The following is a 26290-nucleotide window of genomic DNA, read 5'->3' on the forward strand; positions in this document are numbered from 1 at the left end:
ACTTCAGTAATAATGTAAGGAGCTCTGCTCTTTAACATTTCCTAATTAGTTATAAACTATGATGGAGGGAAAGGTGGAAGGAAGTATCTACGTATTACATTGCTTTCTTCATGAATTGGCAGTAAGCTACATTCAGAGTCTTAATAAAATTTTGCCAACTTTTCTTTCAAAAATTATAACAAATGTAACTGTGTAAACTGCTTTTGGGGAAACTACTGTTGGAAAATCATTTGAATGGTGAGATTTGAATGCAGAAAAAATTACTTAAGGACGAATATCATTAATACTTTCTTCAGAGCATGAATGGAATAAGGATACTTCGGGAAACAAATGAGATATTATCATTTGGTATACTAGATGAAGTAACTTAGGCACTTATGCATTAATCTTGTATTCACTAGGCAATTATTGAGCATGTGTGGCAGGCATGTTGATAGAAATTGTATATTTAATAGGTTTTATTCAGAGATTTTATTGTATTAGGGAAGCCTGGCATAACATACAATTTTAATATGACACGGGTATAGAGTTTTGTAGGAGGGGTGGTTGAAGTACCCCAGAAGTGCTCCTTGGCTTTACAGCCTCTACAGGAAAATATACCCATGGAGACTCTTTTACAGATAAAACTATTTTAGAAAGTTTAAAAAAATTGTAGTTGTTTTGAATAGAGTTAATATGGTACCCAACTTTACAACAGGAACTTCACAGAGGACTGTGCAAGGCTAAGAATCCAGGCTATGATTCATTCATATATTGATGTATCTGCTCAAGGCTGGACTGGACCCTGGAAAGAAGCAGGAACGTAACAATTTGTAGGCGTGTCCTAAAAATATTGAAGTTATTAAATCCTGAAGTCATAGATTCGAGGCTCTTTGAGGGCAGGAGATTTTCTTCTTCCTCCTACTTCTGCTCTCTTTCTCATTCTCTTTTGTTTTTATAAGTTCATTCTGCCCAGCACAGTACCTGGAACAAAGTAGACACTCAACAAAGCTTTGTTAAACAGTCCCATGTACGCTTGTAACTGCAAGATGCATAGGAAAAAATTCCACACCTTACATTTCTGACTATAGGCTTTCTTTAATTTTTGCATCTCTAGTGGTTTAATATGGTTTTTAGAATACAGTAAAAATGACTCCAGTTTAATGAGCAAGTTAGTTACGTTTACTTTGTTGACATTGCCCCATTTTAATATATGCTGCAACCTGTTCTCCTTGTCAAGAATCCAAATTTGTTGCATTTGGTTAATAACTTATCAAAAAAAAAAAAAAACCCAAGGAAAAAAACAAAAAAACCCCGTACTCAAACTTATTGCCCTGAGTTACTTTTGATTCTCGAAAGAAGCCAGCTGGTAATTCTCACTTTAATAATTTATTTTTTATTTGCTCAGTGTATTTAATGCAATATAAACTAGAATTGGTAGCATATGTGCTTGGTGTAATGTGTATTTCCTTTATTAATTGTACCCAAAACTCACTTTCTCCTTTCCACAGGTTTCTTGCGTTTAATAATTTTTCAACATAATTTAATTCAATGTAATTGGTTCTTAAGTGTTTTTTTAAATTGTTGTCTACATAGATTTATATTTTCCCTGCTTCATGAGAAATATTAATCTGTAGATTGCTTCTTTGAAAAGTGAGGCCAAATCACCCAATTATTTGTAACAAGAAAATTAAATTTATTAATAAAGTACAGTCAATAAATAATTTCAGTATATACTTTTTCTAGCAGCATTTGGCTCATTTAGGAACTTATTGATTTTATGTTTGAGGACTACTTTAACAAAATTTTCTTGTATGAAGTTATGATAAAATGTGAGTATGTATGTTGTAATTATAGAATTTTTAATGATGTGACTAACTGTAGCATTTTCAACTTAAATATAGCTTGAAACAATACTAATTACAAAAAAATAGAGTGATGACCAAATTTATTTTACTGCAGAGAAAATAGAGATTTTGCATTGTAGAGGTTTATACTTAACACCACAAAATTATGTGAATAGAAAATTTTGAAAATAACATTGTGATTATTCTAAGGGCACTAGACAGACCCTCAATTCTAGCCGACCTAATTTACTTGGACTTAGTGTTCTTCATCCTGTCCTCATCCATTCTGGGCTTTCTTGTCCATGTGCTTCAATGCACTCTCCTTTCTCTGAGATATTCTGCCCTGTATCTCCCCATGTCTGTCAAAAACTCATCAAGCCTTGGTTCAAACATCAACTCCTTAATGAGGGCTCCATAATTACTTCCCAATGCTTTCTGGAAGTGATCTGTCCCATATAATTTTTTGATCTTATGCTGTCTTTTTGTGTTTGTGTAGCTACATGTCTGTCTTTATTTGAACAAACATGAGCTCCTTGAGGATAGACTAGGTAATTGATGTATTTCTATCTCCTAAGTAACTGCTTCAGACAGAATGGAAAACAAGCCTCTACACCTCCAGCCAGAAATGAAGGCACAAAATTCAGCCAAACTCAGTTTCAATAAAATAGCAAATTATGTCTCCGCTCTTCTACATTCCCCAGTCTCCATGCTATCTTTTCATGTTTTGCAAACAAGTTGTCTCATTAAGAGATAAAAATACCTAGTGATAAAATCATTAAACTGTGCTACCACATTCTGTCATACATAGTGTGTTATGGTACTATATGCACATTAGATACTTCCAGAGATCACTAAGATGAATTATAGTTTTCTTTAAAGATAAAAATTCTACCCCGTAGTACTTCAAGTCAAAATAATGGAATGTATGATATGAGCAAATGATATTCTACTGGGTTCTTGCTGCTGCTTCTCTTAGTGTATTTAATAATGTGTGTGTGTGTGAGTGTGTGTGTGTGTGTATATATATATATATATATATAGTTTTTGGTTACATTGATAAATTCTTTAGTTTTTCTGTTTATCATTCTCAATCCATACACTTATTTCCTATGCCTGAAATATTTTTACCTTATCATTCTTTTAAGTCCCTCTGTGAGTTATGCTACACCAAATCTTCATAATATAAAGGTACCTGTATGTTTCTAATACAATCCAAGTGTGAAAAGTATTCACAGATATAGAAGAGGTGGCATTTATTCTAATCAGTTTTTGGTTCATTTCCAACTTAATTATTTTAAGGTATTCTTTCAGCTAAAAAATTTATAAATGTCTTTAATGAACACCCTCCATACCTTCTCCCTGCTCTTGTTTTTATATTATAAAATCTGAACTTTTTCATTGAAGAGTCTCTAAAATGCTCTACATAGATTTTATTCTGATCTTCTATTTCTTTTTTGAGCCTGTCAATTAATTATCTCTGGACAATACTTTGTGCCTTGTTTTATGTTTCAGAATTCCAGATACTCAAGGTTGGAGAGCTACTAACCCATTACATGAATTCCCAGTGTATCTTTCAGTGTTCTGAACCTGTATTTTACATTTTCAGAAAAGTTGACCACAGAAGCATGTTTATATTGTATTAAAACAAACTATTTTTCTGGAAAGTTTTCCCATTAAGCTTCTAACCTCCAAGCATTGAATCCCAGGCCAATTTGTGTGAGTATAAGTCATTGATATGGTTCTACTGTGAACCCATCTAAATCTCATCTTGAACTGTACCTCCTATAATTTCCACATGTCATGGGAGGGCCCCGGTGGGAGGTAACTGAACAATGGGAGCAGGTCTTTCCCATGCTCTTCTGGTGATACTGTCATGAGATCTGATGATTTTATAAAGAAGGGTTCCCCTGCACACACTCTTGCCTGCCACCATGTAAAATGTGACTTTGCTCCTCATTCGCCTTTCACGATAATTGTGAGCCACTGCCCCCCGGCCATGTGGAACTGTGAGTCAATTAAACTTCTTTCCTTTATAAATTACCCAGTCTTGGGTATGTCTTTATTAGCAGGGTGAGAACAGCCTAATACAGTCATGTTCACAAATTTACAAATAACCTTTTTATTTTCTTGAAGTTCAAAGTACCAACCTGGAGAAAATGCCCTGGATTTGGAAGCAAAGTATTGAATGTTGGAAGTCTGAATAAAGGAATCATACACTGTATGTGCACCTGAATGTACTTTACAAGCATCAGTAGAACACTTCTGATTGAAGCTTGGTCTTATGAAGATAAAAATTTTATGTGGACCACAGATTCTCTAAAAATCAGTGAGTTCAATTCATTTTGAATTAGAACAACAGTTTAAATTAGGTAATACACAGCTCAAAATGGCCAACTTTACTAGTCCAATTCAATAGATCCGGGCCCTAGTCCATTATTATAAACCAACGAAACAAACAAAATAACCCAAGATATAAGTGAAATATTTGGAAGATCAAAATTCTGATTATAAATGACCGGATTCTGTGCTTTCTTCTTCACTCTTCTCAGGCTGCTGTAAAACAGAATTGATAAAACCACGTTTCAACTATTATTACAGTTTACATTTTAAGGAAATTTGCCTATGTAAACAAAAAAATGGAGAAAAAAGAGACTCATGTAACTTCTTTTGTAAATAGATGTATTGGGTTAGTAGCAGAACAACTGGGATTGTGAAAACAAAAAATATACATATAAAAACTTTCAAAGAACTTTGCAATCAAATATAAGAAATAAACATAGTATCAGAAAAATCTGATCAAAATTTATAGCAATATTTTCCCAAGGGAAAAGAAATCCATCCAAAAAAAAAGAAATCCAAAAGCTGCTTATATTCTAGAAGATTTTTTCTTTTAAAATCCCTGTTCTTCATAAAACTAGAGACAATAAGTAAAATTAAAATATTATAAACCAGGATGAAAATAAATGAGAAAACATATTTTTAAAAATAGCATAACAATTTTATTAGAAAAATTTAAGACTGCATTAGTAGCAGAAAAAAATAAACAGAAAAAATAAAGTCAGTGTTGTTAAGGAGAAACTTGGGGAAATTACCCAGGAAATATAAGAAGGGGAAAAAACATTGAAGTAATTTAAAAGAAGGATAAGGGTATGAAAGATAGTTAAGAGAGATCCAAAATATAATTATGAAAGAAACAGACAATATTGTTTCTGCAGATAGCCTACCATACATATTGACTTGAATTAAGGCCTTACTCTGTAAATTCATGGCATGGATTTAATGCATGGTGAGTGGACAATTTGGAAACAGAAAGTCAAATATCGCATGTTCTCACTTATAAATAGAAGCTGAATAATATGTATACATGGACATAGAATGTGGAATAGTAGACACTGGCAACTCAGAAGGGTGGGAGGGGATGAGGGATGAGAAATTACTTCATGGGCATAATGGACGTATTCGAGGGATGGTTACACTAAAAGCCTAGACTTCACCACTGTGTAATATATTCATGCAACAAAGCTGCAATTGTATCCCTTAAATTTATACAATTAATAATAAAAACACATAGCAAAATTTCCCAGATAAGGGAATTCACTGCATTTTACAGATAAGGAAAGATTTCAATTAGCATCAATGTAGTCTAAACAGATTCTTAGGTCATAAAAACTAATTTAACATATCAACCTCTGATCACTTTACATTTTTTTCTCCAACTCTAGCAGTTTTATCACATCATGTGTTGTTAAGTACTCAGCTGAATAGTCAAGAGAGGTCTCTTAGTAGACCTCTGGAACATATTGCTTCTTGCAGCTGTGTCTCTGTAGTACTCTGCTCTGCAAATGCTAGTTTCATTGGCTTCTCAGACTCTCTGCACTGTCTCTTCAACTGAAGAAGTCTGCTGGGGTCTACCTGGGTTCCCTTTTCTGGTGCTGCTTCCTAGAAACTTTTAAAATAAAGCAGATAGGAGCAATCCTCAGTCTCACCGCCTTTATTTTCCATTTTTCAGAGATCACTGTCCTTTAATGCCTGACAGCCAATGTGTAGAAAGCCATGCATATATATATATATATATATATATATATATATATATATATATATAGTGTTTTAATTGTTTCAGTTAGGAGGCTAAATTGAGTCCCTGTTTCTGTATCTTGGATGAAAGTGAAAGTCTCCATTACATTTTATTAGCTATGTTTCTTAGTCTATTTTTATTTTTTAAAATTTTCTGTTTTAAAAAAATGCTTTGGAATTGTGTAGGGAATCATTTCCATCTTTAGTGGCTTTTTCTTCTGTCTCCTTCTCAAATTTATTAAAAACTCTAGAGATGTGTAATTATCCCACCTAGACTTGATAGGATCACTACTTGAAATATATATCTTACATCTTATAATGTAGTTCTGCAATCACTAAGACGAGACAAAATTGCTAATGTCCTGTCTTTGAAACTATTTTCCTCAGCCACAGAGGAAATATTGCTAGCCTTAATCTCAGTGGTTTAAGATACCCATGCTGTAGCTACTTTCAAGCAATATGCTTCATATTCAACCTATATTCCAATATTCCATCATACTACAAAAGTGGAACTTTGTTTACTTTAAAACCAGAATCCAGAACATCCACATTTTCAGCTTTTGGGGCTTGGAGATGTATATTTTGCATTTTTTCATCATATTAAAATTGTATCTATTGAATATTGGAACTAAAAATATAATTTAAAATGTGGCCACACAGTAACAAAGACATCTTATTCAGAAGCCTCTAGAATAAGGCTTTTTAAAAGTACCTTACATTGCTCATTCTTATACATTCTCCTATTAATAGTTAATGGTGCATGTAACTATTTTCCTCCTAACAATGTGGGTTGTTTGAAGGTAAGGACCATGCCTTATTTATTTCCATATTGCCTTCTCTCTAATATACTTTAAATTTCCCATTCACCTAGTGAACTATATTAGTGAGTCAAAGAGTTATTAGTACTCAAGAAAAGTATCCATTTAACAGAGAAAGAAAATGTGGCTATTATCAGAGTTAACCACATAAATTTTATTAGAAAGTCATCTTTTCAATAACCCTTCTCATTGAATATGTTGGTTATTACAGTTTGAGTGATATGAGGTGAGACGGAATTATTTTACTTGCTTTGAATAAAAAATAGAAATTTATGATGTAGAAAAGAAAAACAGAAGTCAAACAAGAAAAAGAGGATACAGTTAAAATGGCTATAGGTCATGCCCCTAAATGGAGAAAAGGCTGATGGACTTTTCAAAATAATAATGCAGAAACAGAAAATCAAATAACCACCACTTATACATGGGAGCTGCACATTGGGGGTACACATGGACAATAAAGATGAAAACAATAGACAGTGGGAGACTATCAAAGAAGGGAGGAAGGGAAGTGGAATATTAGGGTTTTCTTAGAGGAACAGAAATAGTAGGATATGGCAAATATGTATCACATATATACCACTTCCATTTCATGATGGAATGCTGCTGTGCATGACCCACTCCTTCTCTGAGGAGAATAAACAGAGGCTTTACCCTACATATGAAATAGACTTAACTGAAATAGTCCAGTCAAGTCACTAAACTAATAGACAAGCAAACAAGGAATCAACAACAAAACCAAACCTCAGAGAAGGAGATAAGTATCTAGAGTGGCTGGAACATATTATCTTAGAAGTCCAGTTTTCCACAAAAAATTATGAGACCTGCAAAGAAGCAGTAAAGTTTTCCTTATATGCCAAGAAAAAAAGGTAACAGAATCTGTTTGAAAGAGGGCACAGTTGTTAGACCTAGCAAAAGCAACTATTGAAAGATATAGGTAAAAAATTAAAGTAGATCATGCTTACAGAAGTAAAGGAATATATAATGACATGGTCTCATCAAATAGAGAATACCAATAAAGAAATAGCAATTATAGGCCCGGCATGGTGGCTCACGCCTGTAATCCCAGCACTTTAGGAGGCCAAGGCCGGCAGATCACCTGAGGTCAGGGGTTCAAGACCAGCCTGGCCAACATGGCAAAACCTCATCTCTACAAAAATACAAAAATTAGCCAGGCATGGTGGTGTGTGCCTGTAATCCCAGCTACTCGGGAGGCTGAGGCAGGAGAATCACTTGAACCCGGAAGGCAGAGGTTGCAGTGAGCCGAGGTCATGCCATTGCACTCCAGCTTGGGCGACAAAATGAGACTCCATCGCAAAAAAAAAAAAAAAGTGATTATAAAGATGAACTAAATGGAAATCCTGGAGTTAAAGTATATAGTAACTAAAAGGAAAAAAAAAAAAACACTAGATGGGCTCAACTGCAGATTTCAATGGGAAGAAAAAAGAATCAACCAACATCAAGGTAGATCTATAGAAATTATATAATCTGAACAATAGTGCCTAAATAAAAAGAGTACAGTGCCTCAGAGAAATGTGGGACACCATTTAGCACACAGCAAGCATATAATGGCAATACTAGAAGATAAGAAAAGACAAAACAGTGAAAAAATGTTCAAAGGAATAATGGCTGAAAATTTTCCAAATTTGATGGAAAACATTAATCTTTACATTCTTTTTCAGAACTCCAAGTAGGATCAACACAAAGACACCCACATTCAGGTACATCTTGTCAAATGTGGAAAGGCAAGAATGAAATGAAATGTTGACAGCAAGAGAAAAAAATCCCTTTATATACAGAGGAACCCCAGCAACACTAACAGCTGAATTCTTGTCAAAAGCAATGGAGACCAGGGCTGGGAGTGGTGGCTTGCACCTGTAATCCTAGCACTTCGGGAGGCCAAGGCAGGTGGATCACCTGAGGTCAGGAATTCGAGACCAGCCTCTCCAATGTGGTGAAACCCCATCTCTACTAAAAATACAAAAAATTAGCTGGGTGAGGTGGTGGACACCTATAGTTCCAGCTACTTAGGAGGCTGAAACACAGGAATCGCTTGAACCCGGGAGGTGGAGGTTGCAGTGAGCTGAGATTGTGCCACTGTACTCCAGCCTGGGTGACAGAGGGAGACTCTATGCCAAACAAACAAACAATGGAGACCAGAAAGCAATGAGATGAAATGTTCAAAGTGCTGAAAGAAAAAAAAAAAGGTCAACCAAAAGTCTTATATCCAGAATATTTTTCAAAGTATAAAAGCAAAATACATTCTCAGATAATAAAAACAAAACAAACTAAAAGAGTTTGTTGCTATCATACCTACCTTACAAGAAATACTCAGTGATTTTTTTCAGGCTAATAGGCTAGGAGCATTTGGCACCTAACAGTAATTTGAATTTATATATATGTTTGTATACATATATATGGAACACTCATAGAGGTAATTATATGAATAGTTATATAAGACATTAAATGCATATTTTTATTTTCTCTTAATTCAAAATAAATACATAAAACAATATATGTATAATAGTGTTGAGACTATAATGCAAACAAAACTAATATATTTGACATTAAGAGCACAAAAGAAATAATTGGAGCAAAGTTGTATTAAAGAAATGAAATGACACTAAGATACAACTTGAATCAACAGGAAAAAAATGAAGAGAACCAGAAATTGTAAAGAATAATGTTAACATAACAATGCTAATAGTTACTTTGCTTTCCTTTCTTCTCTCATGTTCTTTAAAAGACATAAAATTACATAAAAACAAGCATTATAACAATATATTTTTGTGTTTGTAACATGTAGATGTAATATATATATAACAATTATTGAATAAGTAGAATAAATAGACCTATAAAGAATTAATGTTACTATGTCTCAGTGGATTTATGTTACTATAAATGTTGAGTCTGATAAGATGTATGTTGTAAGGCATACAGCAATCGATAAGAAAGTAATATGAAATATATTTTATAAGTGAGTTTGATTTATTTTAAGAAAATAAAATACTACGTTAGGAACTATTTACTTAATTTAAAAGAAAATACTAAAAGAGAAAAAGGAGAATAAAAAACATTAGACAGATACACAAAAAGCAAAATTACGGACATAGTGCAACCATATCAATAACATTAATGAATGAAACATTTCCATTACAAGGCAGAGATCAGCAGAGTACATAAAAACCAAGATCCAACAATACGTTGTCTATAGGAAAAACAATCAAATATATAAATAGATTGAAAGTTAAAAGATGGAAAAACACTATCACGTAAACAACAACTATAAAAAATTAAAGTAGTTATCATAATATCAGACAAAATAGACATTGAAATAAAATACCACTTCACAATCAATGGAATGGCTATAATCAGATAGACAGATAGTGTTTGTGAGGATATGAAGAAATTATAATCATTATACTTACTAGTAGGGATTTAAAATGGTGCCATTACTTTGGAAAACATTTTGTCAGTTCTTCAAAAAATTAAAAATAGAGTTATCATATGAACCAGAATTTCCACTCTTAACAAAAAATTTTACATAAAATTTATGACAGCATTATTTGTAATAGGAAAAATGAAAACAGTTCAAATGTCCATCTACTGATTAATGGATAAAATGTGGTTTATCCATACAGTAGAATATTATTTAACAATAAAATGAATAAAGTACTAACATGCTGCTACATGTTATAAAAGAAAAAAATCCTTGAGAACATTATGGTAAATAAAAAGATCCAGTTATAAAAGATTACATATTTTATTATTCTGTTTATTTAAAATACCCACAATAAGCAAATCTAGAAATAGAATGTAGATTTGTGATTGCCTGGAGCCACCACTAATGGGGACGTGTGTGAGGATGAGGATTGACAGCTAATGAGCATAGGGTTATTTTTATAGTGGCAAAGATGTTCTAAAATTAATTGTGGTGATGGTTTTAAAATTCTGAGTATACTAAAAACCGTTGAATTATATACTAAATACAGGTGAATTGTTTGTGAATGTTTCAGTAAAACTTAAAAAATATGATTGTCAGATAAAATGTAGTGTGCTCAGTTAAATATGATTTTGAGATACACAGTGAATGACTAGGATAAATATATCCCAAATATTGCATATTATAAAACTATATTACATTTATAAATAAAATATTTTATAAATAAACATGCTTTTATAAATAATTACCCATTGATTATCTCAAATTCAGATTGAACTGGGTGTCTTATATTTTTATTTGATAAATCTGGCAACCCTACATCAAGACAAAATAGCCTGCGCCCAGGCAGCAATTTATCTGATTTTTCTTTAAATAACTGCCCAAAGCACTCCAAGAGAGCTAGCTTCACATCTAGTTGCTTATACAGTATATACAGAACATAAGTATTTCAACCTTGCAAAACTTAGCACGTTATGCATCATATCTTACTACTATTGTATTAGTAATATCTGTTTAATATACCTAAGTCTGTTTAGCCCTTGCCAAGTATACAATTTTAATAAAAAGACAAAAATTGTCATCTCTTTCTTGTTTATATCTTGGGCATACTGCTGAAGAAGTGTGTGATGGTTAATACTAAGTGTCAACTTGATTGGATTCAAGGATGCGAAATATTGATTCTGGGTATGTCTGTGAGCATGTTGCCAAAGGAGATTAACATTTGAGTCATTGGGTTGGGAAAGGCAGACCCACCCTTAATCTGGGTGGGCACCATCTAATCAGCTGCCAGTGCAGGTAGAATATAAAGCAGGCAGAAAAACATGAAAAGGCTAAACTGTTAGGAGAAATAGGAATGCTTTTACACTGTTGGCGGGAGTGTAAATTAGTTCAATCATTGTGAAAGACAGTGTGGCAATTCCTCAAGGATCTAGAACCAGAAATACCATTTGACCCAGCAATCCCATTACTGGGTAGATACCCAAAGGACTATAAATCATTCTACTATAAAGACACATGTACATGTATGTTTATTGCAGCACTATTTACAATAGCAAAGACTAAGAATCAACCCAAATGCCCATCAATGATAGACTAAAGAAAATGTGGCATGTATACACCATGGAATACTATGCATGAAAAGGCATCAATTCATGTTCTTTGCAGGGACATGGGTGAAGCTGGAAACCATCATCCTCAACAAACTAACACAGGAACAGAAAAGCAAACACCGCATGTTCTCACTCATAAGTGGGAGTTGAACAATGAGAACACATGGACACAGGGAAGTGAACGCCACACACTGGGGCCTGTCGGGGGTTGAGGGGCAAGTGGAAGGAGAGCATTAGGACAAATACCTAATGCATGTGGGGCTTAAAACCTATATGGGTTGATAGGCACAGCAAACCACAATGGCACATGTATACCTATGTAATAAAGCTGCATGTTCAGCACATGTATCCCAGAACTTACAGTAAAATATAAATAAATAAATAAATAAATAAATAAATAAATAAATAAATAAATGCTAGACTGGCTTAGCATCCAGCCTACATCTTTCTCCTGTGCTAGATGCTTCCTGTCCTCAAACATCGGACTCCAAATTCTTCAGCTTTGGGACGGACTGGCTTCCTTGCTCCTCAGCTTGCAGACAGCCGACTGTGGGACCTTGTGTACATGTGAGTTAACACTACTTAATAAACTATATATATATATATATATATATATATATATATATATCCTATTAGTTTTGTCCCTTTAGAGAACCGTAATACAAGGAGATTTTCTCTATTTTGAATTAAGAGAATATAAAATATTTAACCTTGGCAACTTGTGATCTAAATCTTTAGAGACAATTTCAGAGTATAACTGAGAATTTACATAGTAGTCAGATTATTTAAAACACAATTTCTATCTATCACTTATATATCCAAGTAGATTTTGAATGCATTTATCTAATCCACCTTGCAAACTCATACAGTCCTTTTTTTGTTTAGTAACATCTGGGATTATTTTTAAGTCAAAGTAAAGTTATAGAAACCTATAAACATCAAAATCTTTATTGTCATACCTCAAACCTCATTTTAATGGTTTATAAAATTTTAGGATTCACTGTAGTCTCTAGCATTGAGTAGAGAATGATGTTTGCCTAATCTTAATAGCAAATACACAATCATCTAATAAAGATTTTCCACAACTGAGGAATGATTCTAAAAATGTTATAAGCAATAGGAACATCGCTGGAATAAAAGCAAAGCCTGCCAATGTGACATTTACTTATTCTGATATGTGTCTCAATATTTTGAAAACTTACAGAAATGAGGCAACAGCCTTTACTGAATTTTTAAAATAATCTCAGCTCTATAGAATCCAGTCTAACAGAAACATTTATTGATTTTTTGTGTGTGCCAAGCACAAGATCTACAATTTAAAAAAATAGCAGACATAGTATCTATTCTGATTGAGCTTAATGCTTAGGAGGAAAACCATAATGTACAGGCATAATTACAAAAAATTATCATAATCGTTGTAATTATTTGTGCATATTTCTGAGTATTTTTAAAAGCTTTTAAATCTTTGCCTTTTCTTTTTAAGGAACTTTCTCAGATATTTGAATTCTAATCAGTAGCACATGTATATGATTTTCTGTCTCACAGCAGTTCAGAATTTGCAAACTAGAAGCAATATGGAAAGAAAAGCTCTGATAGAGGCAGACATCTAGTAATAGAAGAAGTGATAAGGAATAACTGACAGCAAGGAAAAAAATAAAATTAAAAAGTCTACAGACATATACATGTATCTTAGCTCAACAGTCCCTGTTCTTCAAACTTTTATCTTCATGAATGAAATTCATTTTTCAAAAGAAACCATATCTGGAAGTTAAACAAAAGAAACCCATAAATTTAAGGCTACTCTTATGAAGGTAGAAGAGGGACAGGGAAATGTGGTTGAAAGGAATCAAAGCCTTTGATTTATGCCTACTCACATATACTTGGTGCATGCACGTTCCTTAGAGGAGGGGAGATAGGAAGACACACATGTAAATTTCCACCTCAGTTTGGAAACAGATACTGCAATCCCAGAAAATCTTGCCATAAGAAGAGCCTAGCCAATAGTTTGACTGCGATTTCATGGGAGACCTCAAGGCAGAGTGATCCAGGTAGGTTGCTCCCAGATCTCGACCCACAAAAAACTGTGACATTATAAATATTTGCTGTTTTAAGCCATTGCTTTGGTTTGTTTTGTGCTATCACAGAATACCACAGTCTGGAGGCTATGAAGTCCATGATTAAGAAGCCAGCACGTTTGCTTTCTGGTTCCAAGATGGCACACCTTTTTGCTGCTTCCTCCAGAGAGGAGGAACACTGTGTCCTCACATGGTAGAAGATGGAAGGAGCAGGTAAAGGACACTCACTCCTACAAACCCTTTTATATTGGCAGTAATATAAAAGGGTTTGATTCATGAGAGATCTCATGACTAAACGCCTCCAAAAGTCCCCATCTCTCAACACTGTTGCGTTGGGGATTAAATTTTCAATACATGAATTTTGGAGATACATTGAGACTACAGCTGCCATTAGCCTTTGGGGTAAACTTTGGGGTAATGTGATAACTAGTATTTAGAGTTAATTGATTGTCAACAATTTTCATGTTAACTTGATAGAAAAAGGATACTTTTCAATAATTGATGGTTCAATAACCATCAATAAATGGTGATTGATATGGTTTCACTGTGTCCCCACCCAAATCGCATCTTGAGTCTTAGCTCCCATAATTCCCCTGTGTTGTGGGAGGGACCTGGTGGGAGATAATTGAATTATGGGGGCAGTGTCCTCATACTTTTCTCATGGTAGTGAATAAGTTTCATGAAATCTGATGATTTTATAAGGGGTTTATCCTTTCACTTGGCTCTCATTTCTCTTGTCTGCTGTCACATAAGACATGCTGTTCATCTTCCACTATGATTGTGAGGCCTCCCTAGGCATGTGAAACTGTGAGTCCTTTTCCTTTATAAATTACCCAGTCTCAGGTATGTCTTTATCAACAGTGTGAAAATGGACAAATACAGTGGTGCAAAATTAAATATAAAAAAGTACCCTAAACCCTTCCTCATATCAACAGATATGATAGACTTGAATTTATAAGATATAAATGCTTAATCTATAAAACTTCCCATAGAAAATATAGAATAATAACTATAAAATCAAATATTTCTTACACTGGACATAAAAATGGCATAAAAAAAACTGATAAATAGAAACCCATAAAAATTAAGATCTTCCCTATGTCAAACTTCACTATAAAGATGAAGAAAAGTCAAACCATAGACAGGGAAAAATATTTGCAATTCATATGCTTAACCAAGGATGTATCCTGAATACATCAGACTCCTATAACTCAATAATAAAATATTAAAAAGTATTATCTGAAACCCAGGTGAAATGCATGTTCTAGCACCCCCCTACTTAGTTGCAACTATATGACTAAGTTCTAGCTTGACTCACAAAAAATATTCTCTGCATGTTTCTCTTATACTTTTCCTTTTTTTTTTCTAGATGCAGATGAGCATGGCAATGTGACAACATGTCAGAGGCCCCAAGAGGAAATGAGCTCAAGTCCCTGAAATCCCTGTTACAAGAGTCTTTCCACTGGTTGGGAATGCTAATTGTATTTTGAGTAAGAAAACACATTTCTGTTATGTTAAATCACTGACTTTGGGGGGTTTATTTGGTATAGTCACTGATGTTATCCTTACGTAATATAGTTGCCTTGCATATTATTCTGTGTTCTTGTTGCAGCAACTCAATGTTTCAGCAACTCAAAATGTTACAGCTTCTGCATTGGAATACAGGTTAGTTCCTTTGGAATTTTGTGAGTTCCAAGTTTTAAAATATTAAACCTTTAGAGCAATGATTTATATTGTAATAACAACGATATTTAGGGGAGAAAGACTAAATAAAAGGAGAGAGAAATCTCCTTGGTATTTGCCAGTAATTTACAGGTCAGTTAATTCTCAATAAATCCTGTACAAATGAGAAAATCAAGACTCACAAAAGTAAAATGGCTTTCCCATTCTCATCCAATTAGTAAATTGTGGACGCAGAATTTAAACCTTAGATATTCTAACTTCAAGTGGTAGGCTTATCACAAGGTAATGCTGCTTTTACAGGAAGACAAAATACGTGAGCCACGACATTTCCTCCATGTTATTGGAATAAGCCAGGTACATGTGAAGGAGAAAAACAAGTAGATAGTAAAAACTGTTAGCATTTTTGAGAATTTTCTTTGTATAGGCACTGTGGTAAATACCTTACTTGCATTAGTTCGATTCATCTTACTACCAGTTTATAAGGTTTTTGCTATTACTCTGCATATTGCGTATGAGAAACTCAGGGTTAGAAGCTAAAGTAACTTCACCAAGATCACAGACGAGGCAAGCTGAAGAACCAGAATTCACCCTGAGAGTCTCAAGTCAAGTATTAAGCATAAGTCCTAATATTGTGCTATATAGCTCCCTGGGTCTTAAAACTGAAAAAGAGAACTGAACTTTCAGATCTATTGATAATCGCAGAAAATTGTCTCAATAGATACAGTCATTGTCGAAAACCAAGCTGTTTCATAAGACATATTCCAAGCATGTATGACACAATTGCCTCTCTTTTCTGTTCAATTGACTTTATTCATATAATCAGCAATCATTTATCATGCTAAGTGTAAGCAGCATAGGGCAGTAGTTTAGGATAAAAGGATTTTAAAGACTTATGCCTTTTTTCTTGATTCCTTCTCTTATAGAAAAGAATCATAATTTCTCAAAAGGATAATGCTGAGCAATTTATAATCTTTCCTATTATGAGCAGGAAAATGTACTCTATGGCAACTTTTAACCAAATGATTTATTTATATATTCATTTAATTAGCTGAGTACATCGAATTTCTAAGGCAATATTTCTCAATCCTTATTTAAACCATGCATCATCAGCCGAGAATTCTCTAAGCTCTACATTCTGTAGTTTGTATTTTGAGAATTATAATTTTTAATTTGCAAAATGATGTTCTAATATTGCATATGATCTTAAAAATGCATATAAGTCACTATCCTACCACATCTCAGAATTCCCAGTATCCTTTACTTTTTTATCCTCTTTGAGAATCCCTGTTGTAACACCAAAACATTTATTTTAACTGACACTTTCTTCCAATTCTATTCTTACCTCCCAGAGCCATATTCTGTCTTTCCTCAACTCTGCCCTTTCCATCTGCTCCCTATATAATGAATTTTTAAATAGTTCTGCAGTATTTAAGCATTTTGCTCATAAAAATCAAGATTTATATCTCTATGATTTTATTCTGTCTTCTGATAAGTAACATTGAAAAAGTTTACTTATTCTTTAGAGGTGTGTGGGGGGTGAGAAGGAAGGACAACAAAGTATAAACATTCAAGCTCTATCCACTTTGCTATACTTTGAGAAAATTAGTAATTAAGCTAATCGATTCTAAATGCAATCTACTGAACTTGAATACTATGTTTCGAAAAGGTAACCAAAAAAAAAGAAAAAAAGAAAAAGAAGAGAACTAGGTTCCCCTGTGTGCCTTTGTAGAAAATAGTTTTTCTAGACATCAGTTTTGCTGTTCTGAACAATAAGCTTTTGGGACTTTGCAGGTTTAAAAGGCTCTGTTGATGCTTCCGGAATGTAGATTCATGAGTACTAGGAAGACCATCTCTAACACAGGTCGAGGGGTCTTGAATGCTAGTCTTAGAGCTGGGATGTATGAAAAAGACTCAGAATGAAGTGAAGCCATATGCTTCTTTCAAGGAAGAAGGAAACAGTGATAAGAAGGTCAATGTGTGAGATATCAGAGGCACTGTGGGAAATTCTGCCATAGGGAAAGTGATGAGTGAGGTGATTGAGAGAAAGCACCTCAGGAGAGGTCTAGAAGTGACAGGTGTGTGGGAGGAAATGTCTCATAGAGAGGGGTGTGGTCACTTTAATAGAGAGAAGAAATGAACACTATCGCTCCTTTAACAACATTATAATTGTCTACTGCTATGTGAGAACTGGGATTTCAGAATTAACTGGAGATGGTCATGAAACGATAAAGCACAATTTCAAATTTATATAGTTTTGAATATAATACCAAACCTAGTCAGTTACTGGTTGTGCCTGCTTGTATCAATTTTGTATCCTCTCTAAGCTTCAGTTTATTCGTGAAAAAGGGTTTACAAAACTTGTTTCATGGAATTCTTGAGATAAATTAAATTATGTATAAACATTCCTTACTAGCATATGGGAATTAATCATTCAGTGCCAGATATTTTTATAATTAAATAAAGATGTTGTCTAGAAAATGTTACCATAGTGTATCTGTCATAGGCTGAGCAGGGACCGAGCAGGGAGTAAAGCCCTTAGGTACTACCACCTGAGCAAACAGAGGACAAATCCACAAGAAGAACATTATTTGATTTCCTGTCATATGGCAGTTAATAGATACTCATGATGAGGGATTTCTTATTTACAATAAAAATATTTTTAAGCATATCCTTTGGGCCAGGCACTGTTCTGAGGTATCAGGTATTAACTAACATGTTTAATCTTACCCAGTGAAGCACAGTCTATTAATATTTTTATTTTATAGGTGAAAAAATTGAGGAATGAAAAGACTAAGAATTAGCTCAAGGTCACTGAGATAAGCATAGCAAAGCTGGAAAAGAAGGAAGCCTATGCCAAGGGCCATTTTAATCATCTTGAAATCATGCCTCTCAGGGTGGCAATACAGGGATAAGTGTATTTTATAGCTACAAACTCAAACCAGTGAATTAATGTTGTTTTACATTAGTTAAATGTGTGAATTCATAGTGTGGATAGCCTAATTACATTTCAGTTATCATTTAAAATGCCGGGAGGTAGCAGGATGAATATGGCCACTCTGCAATATTTAAATCTGCTTCTAAATCAGTCTTCTGTATCTCAGTAAATGGCATCACTGTCAAACAATTTGCTGACTTCCAAATCTAGGAGTCATCCTTAATTTTTCATTTTATCTCACTCTCCCTATTCTAATCCATTAATAATCCTAATAATTCTTTCTGGGATCACACCCCAAATCAATATACTTTTCTCCCTCTCCACTACTTCCACCTTAGACAAAACCACCATCAAACTCTCATGCTCACAAATGTAACATCTTCCCAACTGGTCTCCCTAACTTCATTCTCTTCACAGCAGCACTAATAATCTAGCCTCTACCTCGCTCTATACCCCCTTCTACCTCTCTTTCTCTTGCCCCCTACATTTTGTCAACACTGGCTTTTTTATGTTCCTTGAAAAAAAGTTCATTTCCTCCTTCAAGCCTGAACTTTGCATTATTCTTGCCTTCATTGTCATTCACTTTTCAGGCAAAATGTCATTACCTTGAAAAGAACTCTCATAACCATGTAATTTGAAGTAAAACAAATAAAATGTCATTACAAAATTACTCTGAGAATTCTCATAGGGATGTACCAATAAAATCGTTGCAACTGTAAGAAGCTGTTAATTGCTCATGTGAGTGACAAACATTGAAATGGAAAAAGATTTAACTATCAGTCAAGTGGGTGTTGGATTCATTGAGAATGAAAAATTGAATGCTGGTCTGCATGTTTGAAGCCTACCATGCTCCTTGAAGTTTGATCTGTTTAAAAATGAGAGATTTACTCAGGATCAGCTGTAGGTATGCCTTGATTTGGCTTCAGCAGTGAGAGGTACTCAGCATAAGCCTTGAATTTAGAGAGGTACTTTAGTGCTTTGAAAAGGAGAACAAAAATTGCTTTGCTTCAAAAATGAATATTTATTTTTGCTTCACTGTCTCCAATACCCTTTACAGACTTAATTGGACTAAAGAGATAATTGGGGATTAGGAAAAAAATATATAACTAGAATAGATGGCAGGCAAAGACTGCTTTGTTCCCTTCCTTCTTTCCTTCCTTTCTTTCTTTCAATATAGCCTTAGAAGAGATAAAGTACACCGAGGGACTTGGGACTCTGTTCATGTGTTTGTTATTAACGAGTTGAGATTTGCCGAAGGGGATTATATAGCAGCTCAAATTGTCCTTTTATCTTCTAATTTTCTTTGGTTTGGTGGTAATAGGGACAAACCTAAAGCTGACTAATCCTATTTTGGGGAAGAATCAAGAAGCATCTCATGCTCTCAAGGGTACTTCTCTCATTAATAGCAGTAACATCTCTACAGTTTATTGTGCATTCTGTGCCAGGATTTTGCCAGTGCCTTTGCATGGCATGTTGAATATGTTGGATTTAACATAATCCTCACAATCTTATGAAGTTGATATTATCATTTTCATTTTATAGGCACAAAAACTGAGGCTTCAATCTCTTTTACAATTTACTCCCAAACACTCAGCTAGTACCTGATGGACTTGTAGGCTGAAACAATTTTATCTGCATTTAAGGCCCTTTATCTTAACCATTTCACAGTACTGCTTCATATCTATGCCAATAAATGTGGATTAACTGAAGTTTCCAAAGCTCATTTGTTCATATCGCAAGCATTTTTATATCTGAGAGGTAGCAGTCAATAATTGTCTGCTTTTACTTGCCTTCCTGAATGCAGGCTATTTCTAGTAATCCACATTTCTTTCTTAGACACAAGATTCCCTTTTGTCTGCTTACTATTTAATTCCTTTTTAATAATTATTAGAAACCATCTTAAATTTTCCTTCCGGCTCTCTTGATTTCTCATTTTCTTTTTCCATCCTGTTGTTTGGGGAAGTAGATACTGGATATTTGCTTGCATTCATTCTTTAAAGAAAATCTATTTTTCAAGACAAATATCATATTCAATGGTATTTTAAAAATATTTTACTACTAATACATATATTAGCTGAAAGGGAACGGTATTAGTCCATTCTCAGGCTGCTAATAAAGACATACCTGAGACTGGGCAAATAATAAAGGAAAGAGGTGTAATTGACCCACAGTTCAGCATGGCTGGGGAGGCTTCAGGAAACTTAAAATCATGGTGGAAGGGGAAGCAAACACGTCCTTCTTCACATGGTGGCAGAAAGAGAAGTGAGAAGGAAGTAGGGGGAAAAGCCCCTTATAAAACCATCAGATCTCTTGAGAACTAACTCAGTATCGCGAGAATAGAATGGGGAAAACTGCCCTCATGATTCAGTTATCTCCACCTGATCCCTCCCACAGCACATGGGGATTATGGAAACTACAGGTTCAGATGAGGTTTAGGTGGGGACACAGCCAAACCATATCAGAAACTGAACAACCTTAGTCAATATTCCTCATTGTAAGGTTGAGAAAATAGTAATATTAAAAAACAAAATAATCTGTGCAGGGTCTTAACATTAATTGAGGCAGATCTGAAATTAGAAAAAGAATAGCCAGTCTCTGTTACTGACCTAAATATTAACAGTTTATACTGATCTTATGCCAGATATATTCTCACCTTCTGTTTTTTCTTGATATTCCATATACATTCTCAATTTCTGTTCTTTCCCCAGAAAACTTATTTGAAGCCTTTAACCTCTACTCAAGGTTTTTTACCACATCAGGTTATTTATTAGTGCAACCTGTCTCTCCATTCCACCTGCAAACTATTGACCTCTCTAACCCTGTTCTGCTTTTTTCTTTTTCCTCATAGCACTTATGATTTTTCTTGCACACATTTTACTTTTATTCATCTCAATGCCTATCTCCTCCTCACCACCAGCATGTTTGGGCAGAAACTTTGTCCATGTTCTTCATTCAAGTGTTCATAGAAGCATTAATCACAATAGCCAAAAAGTGCAAACCACCCAGGTGTAGATCAACTTGTGATTGAACAAAATATGATCTGTTCATATAATGGGATACAATCTGGCAACAAAAAGCAATGAAATACTGACACATGCTACAACATGGATCATTTCAAAAATCTTATGCTAAGTGAAAGAAATCAGACAAAAAAAGACCACACATTGTATGATTATATTTATATTCAATGTTCAGAAAACAGAACGTATAGAGACAAAAGTAATCATGAATTCCTATGGATGAGAGTGGAAATGAGGATTAACTGTAAACTGGCATGAAGGGTCTTATCAGGGTAACAACAATGTTGAAGAACAGGAGTGCTGTGATGGTTGCACAATGCAGTAAATTTACTAAGCATCATTGACTAGTACACTAAAAATGGGAAAAATTATTAGACATACATAATAATTTACATGTTATATAGTATAACTTATGCCTCAATAAAGTTGTTCTAAAAACAGGATGTTGGTAGAGATTAGTATGGAACAGCAGCATGCCTGAACAACTGATGGTGTAGAATAGGATCCTGGAAGCACACTTTTTTATGGACTCCCATCAATGGGCGCAAACAAAAACCTGCAACCCCTGTTATTGCTCACTGAGTAAAGCCTGCTCATGAATAAGCACCAGCAGTCCCTGCAGATCCCATTTCTTTTCAAAGTTTTGAAATTCAGTTACAATAATAGGTTGCAGGTAACTCTGTGTGTGTGCTGTATACTGAATTCCTTTTTCATTTTGCAAAAGATTTTTCTTGCCATTTCTAGGTGTTTTCTATGTTTAGGTTTTACTTTTGATAGGAAATCACAATGTAATCCACAATCTTCTTTGCAAACACCAGCATATATAAAAGAACCAGCATGCAATGTCTCTCCACTTTATCCTGTGTTTTTTGTTTGTTTGTTTGTTTGTTTTTTCTGGCCCTAATTCATAGAGTATCTCTTGTTCCTATTCCTATTTGTGCTCAGCTGTAAGCATTTTCATTTTTTATCTTCCCTTTCTTTTTCTGCTCCTATGGTGATAAGAGGTAAATTGGAGTGTGAAGAAATAAACTTAAGGCCCAATGGTTTAGGATTTTCGCTCTTTAATGTGAATCATAAACTCCTTAAAAAAGCTATATTGATTGCAATGGGAGACATACAAGTGGTATCTGTTTCATTACATTAGTGATTGGCAGTATTATATTTAAGAAGTCTATGCTATCAACCCCAGAGCAGTTTTTTTCTTCTAATAATTTGTAATGGAGCATTTGCTTCATTATCTATTTACCATACAATTACTTTATCAAGCACCTTCTCTGTGTTGAAAACTGCTCAGGACATAAAGATATAGCAATGAAGAAAATGGACAAAAACTCTTACCCTCATAAAGACTGCATTTTAGTGAGGGTGGGTGGTTGGGGGGCTCTGCATTTAGCCCAATAGGCTAAATAGGCCAGGTGGTACATGCAATGGAGAAAAATAAACGAGAGAAAGAAGATAGGGAATTGTGTATAATGGAGAGAAGGTTGCAATTTTAAATTGGGACTCACTCAGAAGACAACAGTTGAGAACAACCACCACAACAACGACAAAACTAAAGTAGGTGAGAGAGTCAGCCACCTAGATATAAGTTGGAAGAATATTCCAGAAGATAGGAGTAAGATGATACAAAAGCTATGTATTGGAAGCTATGAAAGAGACTAATAGGAGGTAAAGATCAGAAAGGTAATTGTGGCCCAGATCACTTGGTGCTTTGTAATCTATTGCAAGGACTTGGGATCTACATTGAGTTAATGGGAAGATATTGCAGTGTTTTGAGAACATCTCTGGTTAAGCCAACTGAAAATTATAATGGTCACTTTGGACTGTGTGTTGACTGTGGACTGAGGATGGCAAGGGTATAAGAGAACGGTTAGGGAGCTAATGCAACAAACCAAAAAAAGATGATGTTGTCTTGTACAAGGTTGGTAGCCCTGTAGGTGCTGATAGGTGTTTGGCTGTAGATATATTTTTAAAGCTGGAGTCTATTCATAAAAAGAAGAAGAAAAAAGGCGAGCTATGTGCATTTGACCAAAACAGGAAATTCAGGAGAACTTTAAAATTTCTGTTTAATTTTCTAAATAAATATTTGCTGAAATCCAAAAGGTCCCAAGCATTGTCCTAGGACATCAAAAAGAATACATGAGTGATCTAGGCTCCTAATTTTGCAGGGAAGAAAAGCTACTAAGGCATGCAATTCAAGGGATGTGAGAAATAGGTTATTAGAAAATGCCATCAAAAAGATACAAGAGCTTTCATTTGAATTAGGATAAGAGGGTATCTGCTCAAACAAGAGGAGCCAAAGTTTTCATAACTACCTGTTAAAATTCTATCCACCCATGAGGACATTTTGTAAGAATTCTGGAAGATTCGGTAAGATTTTAAATAGGTGAATATGGGATTCCACTTTATTACGCTTTAAATTGAAGACATAGAAGAGTAATGGAAGACATCAAAAGCAAAAAATCAGGGCCTTCAAAGTGTGGAAAGCTGAATTTTTTATTTGCTCTTCTATATAGCCCTATTCACTAACCATCAACCATTCTTCCTTCTTAAACTCAGTGATACCAATATCACCCAGCCAACTGCCCTCAGTACTTCATAAGCATTCTACTCAACAAACTCCTCACCAACCTTCACCATCTTTACCTCTTCCATCATCAACTTCTATTTTTTAAATATGTCCCTGTGTTCATTAATTCATTAGAAATGTATTTACCGTAATCTATGTGCCAAGCTCTGGGGGGTAAGGTCTAACTGTAAGAAGAAATAAAATAAGAAAATCCTGATTTCATTAAACTTTCCTCCCTTCCTGCGAAGACGCTTTTGGTTTAGGCCCTCATTATATTTCTCCTGTAAACTAGTTTTTAATTGATCTTCCTTCTCCTATTCTCTCCAATCTGTTCCTGTTCTGGCATCAGAGTGACAGTGCTCTCTATATAAAATATAAACCTGATCACATTACACCCTTGATTTATTTTAGCACTTAAAAAAATTGTAAATAATACAAATAACTCAAGTTGTCCAAACAAAAATGGGAATTGTTTGATATGCACAACTGAAGGTTCCAAGGATATTTTAGGCTTTAAGAAAAGCCTATCTGAATCTTCGAATGTCATAGTAGGACTGAGTCTCTTGCCATTCTTAGCTTTGTTCTGCAACATGCTGGCTTCACTACTAGACAGGCTCTGTCAGATAGCACTGTGTCTGAGGCTTTCTTATTACTGCAACTTTTATTGAATCAATAAATCTGTAGTAAAGGAATGATGCAACTTACTACTTCATCTTACAAGCAGTGATGGTAAGATCTAATTTTCAGTTTTTCTTTTTTTTCGATGAAATAGTCTGATGTTTGTGGAGAGACAAAATTGCCCTGGATACTACTAACAATAAATCTCATTTATGGTTCCCTAAGTTTTTATCATTATTTCCCAGGGTTTAGATACAAAATATTTTCCTGTTGCTGTGACAGAGTTGTCAAAGGTTAGAAAGGGTCTTTATTCAAATAGCTTCAATAAGTGGAAAGAGATTTCCCTAAAGCCCTTTTGCTGATGTAAAAACATAGAGTGCTATTTGGCTAGGTAAAAATTGTGATCCATCTTCTCGCTGATCTAAAAAGCTATTAAAGAAAGGGCCAAATACAAACCATTATTACAAGTTTCCTTTACAAAGGACCAATTTCTGGCCATATAGTAAAAGAAAGTCAATGCTATCTTTGCTCCCCACCTTCCCCACCTTGAAGGAATTGGGGAGGGTGGAGAAATGAAGGTCTGAGGAAAGGAGAGAAAAGATAGTAGAAAGAAGAGCCTGGGTAGAGAGAGGGTTATAGGAGAGGAGCTACAAGCTTGCTGTAAATTTACAGGTTACCAAGGTGTTTTTTTAAATCTAGGTAACAGAATGTGATCTAGACATAGGTACAGATATTAGATATCTATTTCACCATCCTGGTTTTTTGAACTTGGAGCCCATAGACATTAAGAAGCAATGCAATGTCACATAGCAAGTGATAGTAAAAGTCCCTGACTTCTCCTCTGAAAGCCTTTCTATTGCTATTTTTGTGTATTCACTCATGAATTACATTGCACTTCTTTCTTTTTATTTATTTAGTTTTTAATTATACTTTAAGTTCTAGGGTACATGTGCACAACGTGTAGGTTTGTTACATAGGTTTATATGTGCCATGTTGGTTTGCTGCACCCATCAACTCATCATTTACATTAGGTATTTCTCCTAATGCTATCCCTCCCCCAGCCCCCAACCCCCAACAGGTCCCAGTGTGTGATGTTCCCTGCCCTGTGTCCATGTGTTCTCGTTGTTCAACTCCCACCTATGAGTGAGGACATATGTTGCACTTCCTTATAAAAGAATACGGAGTGACAGTCAGTAAAACATCCCTGAACAAAATAAATGTTAAAATAGAATAGAGGAATTCTATTTGAGGAACTACAAGGTCTAGAACATTTTAGCCATCGACACTTCATATTCTATGTGACACCAGCTTAACACTTCCAAGGGTATCTTAGACTGCTGGTAAAAGGTTATAGAGGTCTTGCTCCAGAGGACTGAATAGCTCTGAGAAGGTGGAGGGTGTTTGAGGTTAATGCACAGTATTCACCACATCCTTTCACATCTTTGCCTAAAGTGACATGCTAACTTACCATGACAAACCGCAAAGAGCCATTTTCTATAAACGAAATGTCCTGTCTTCCTTTTCCTGGGGGTGTGTGTGTGTGAGAGAGAGAGAGAAAGCGTCTGTGTATACAGTTTTAACTATTCCTACTTCAAATCTGAATTAAAAATAGAAAACATTATA

This window comes from Pan paniscus, chromosome 9 (genome assembly GCF_029289425.2).
Source record: "Pan paniscus chromosome 9, NHGRI_mPanPan1-v2.0_pri, whole genome shotgun sequence".
In the NCBI taxonomy this organism is placed as follows: domain Eukaryota; kingdom Metazoa; phylum Chordata; class Mammalia; order Primates; family Hominidae; genus Pan; species Pan paniscus.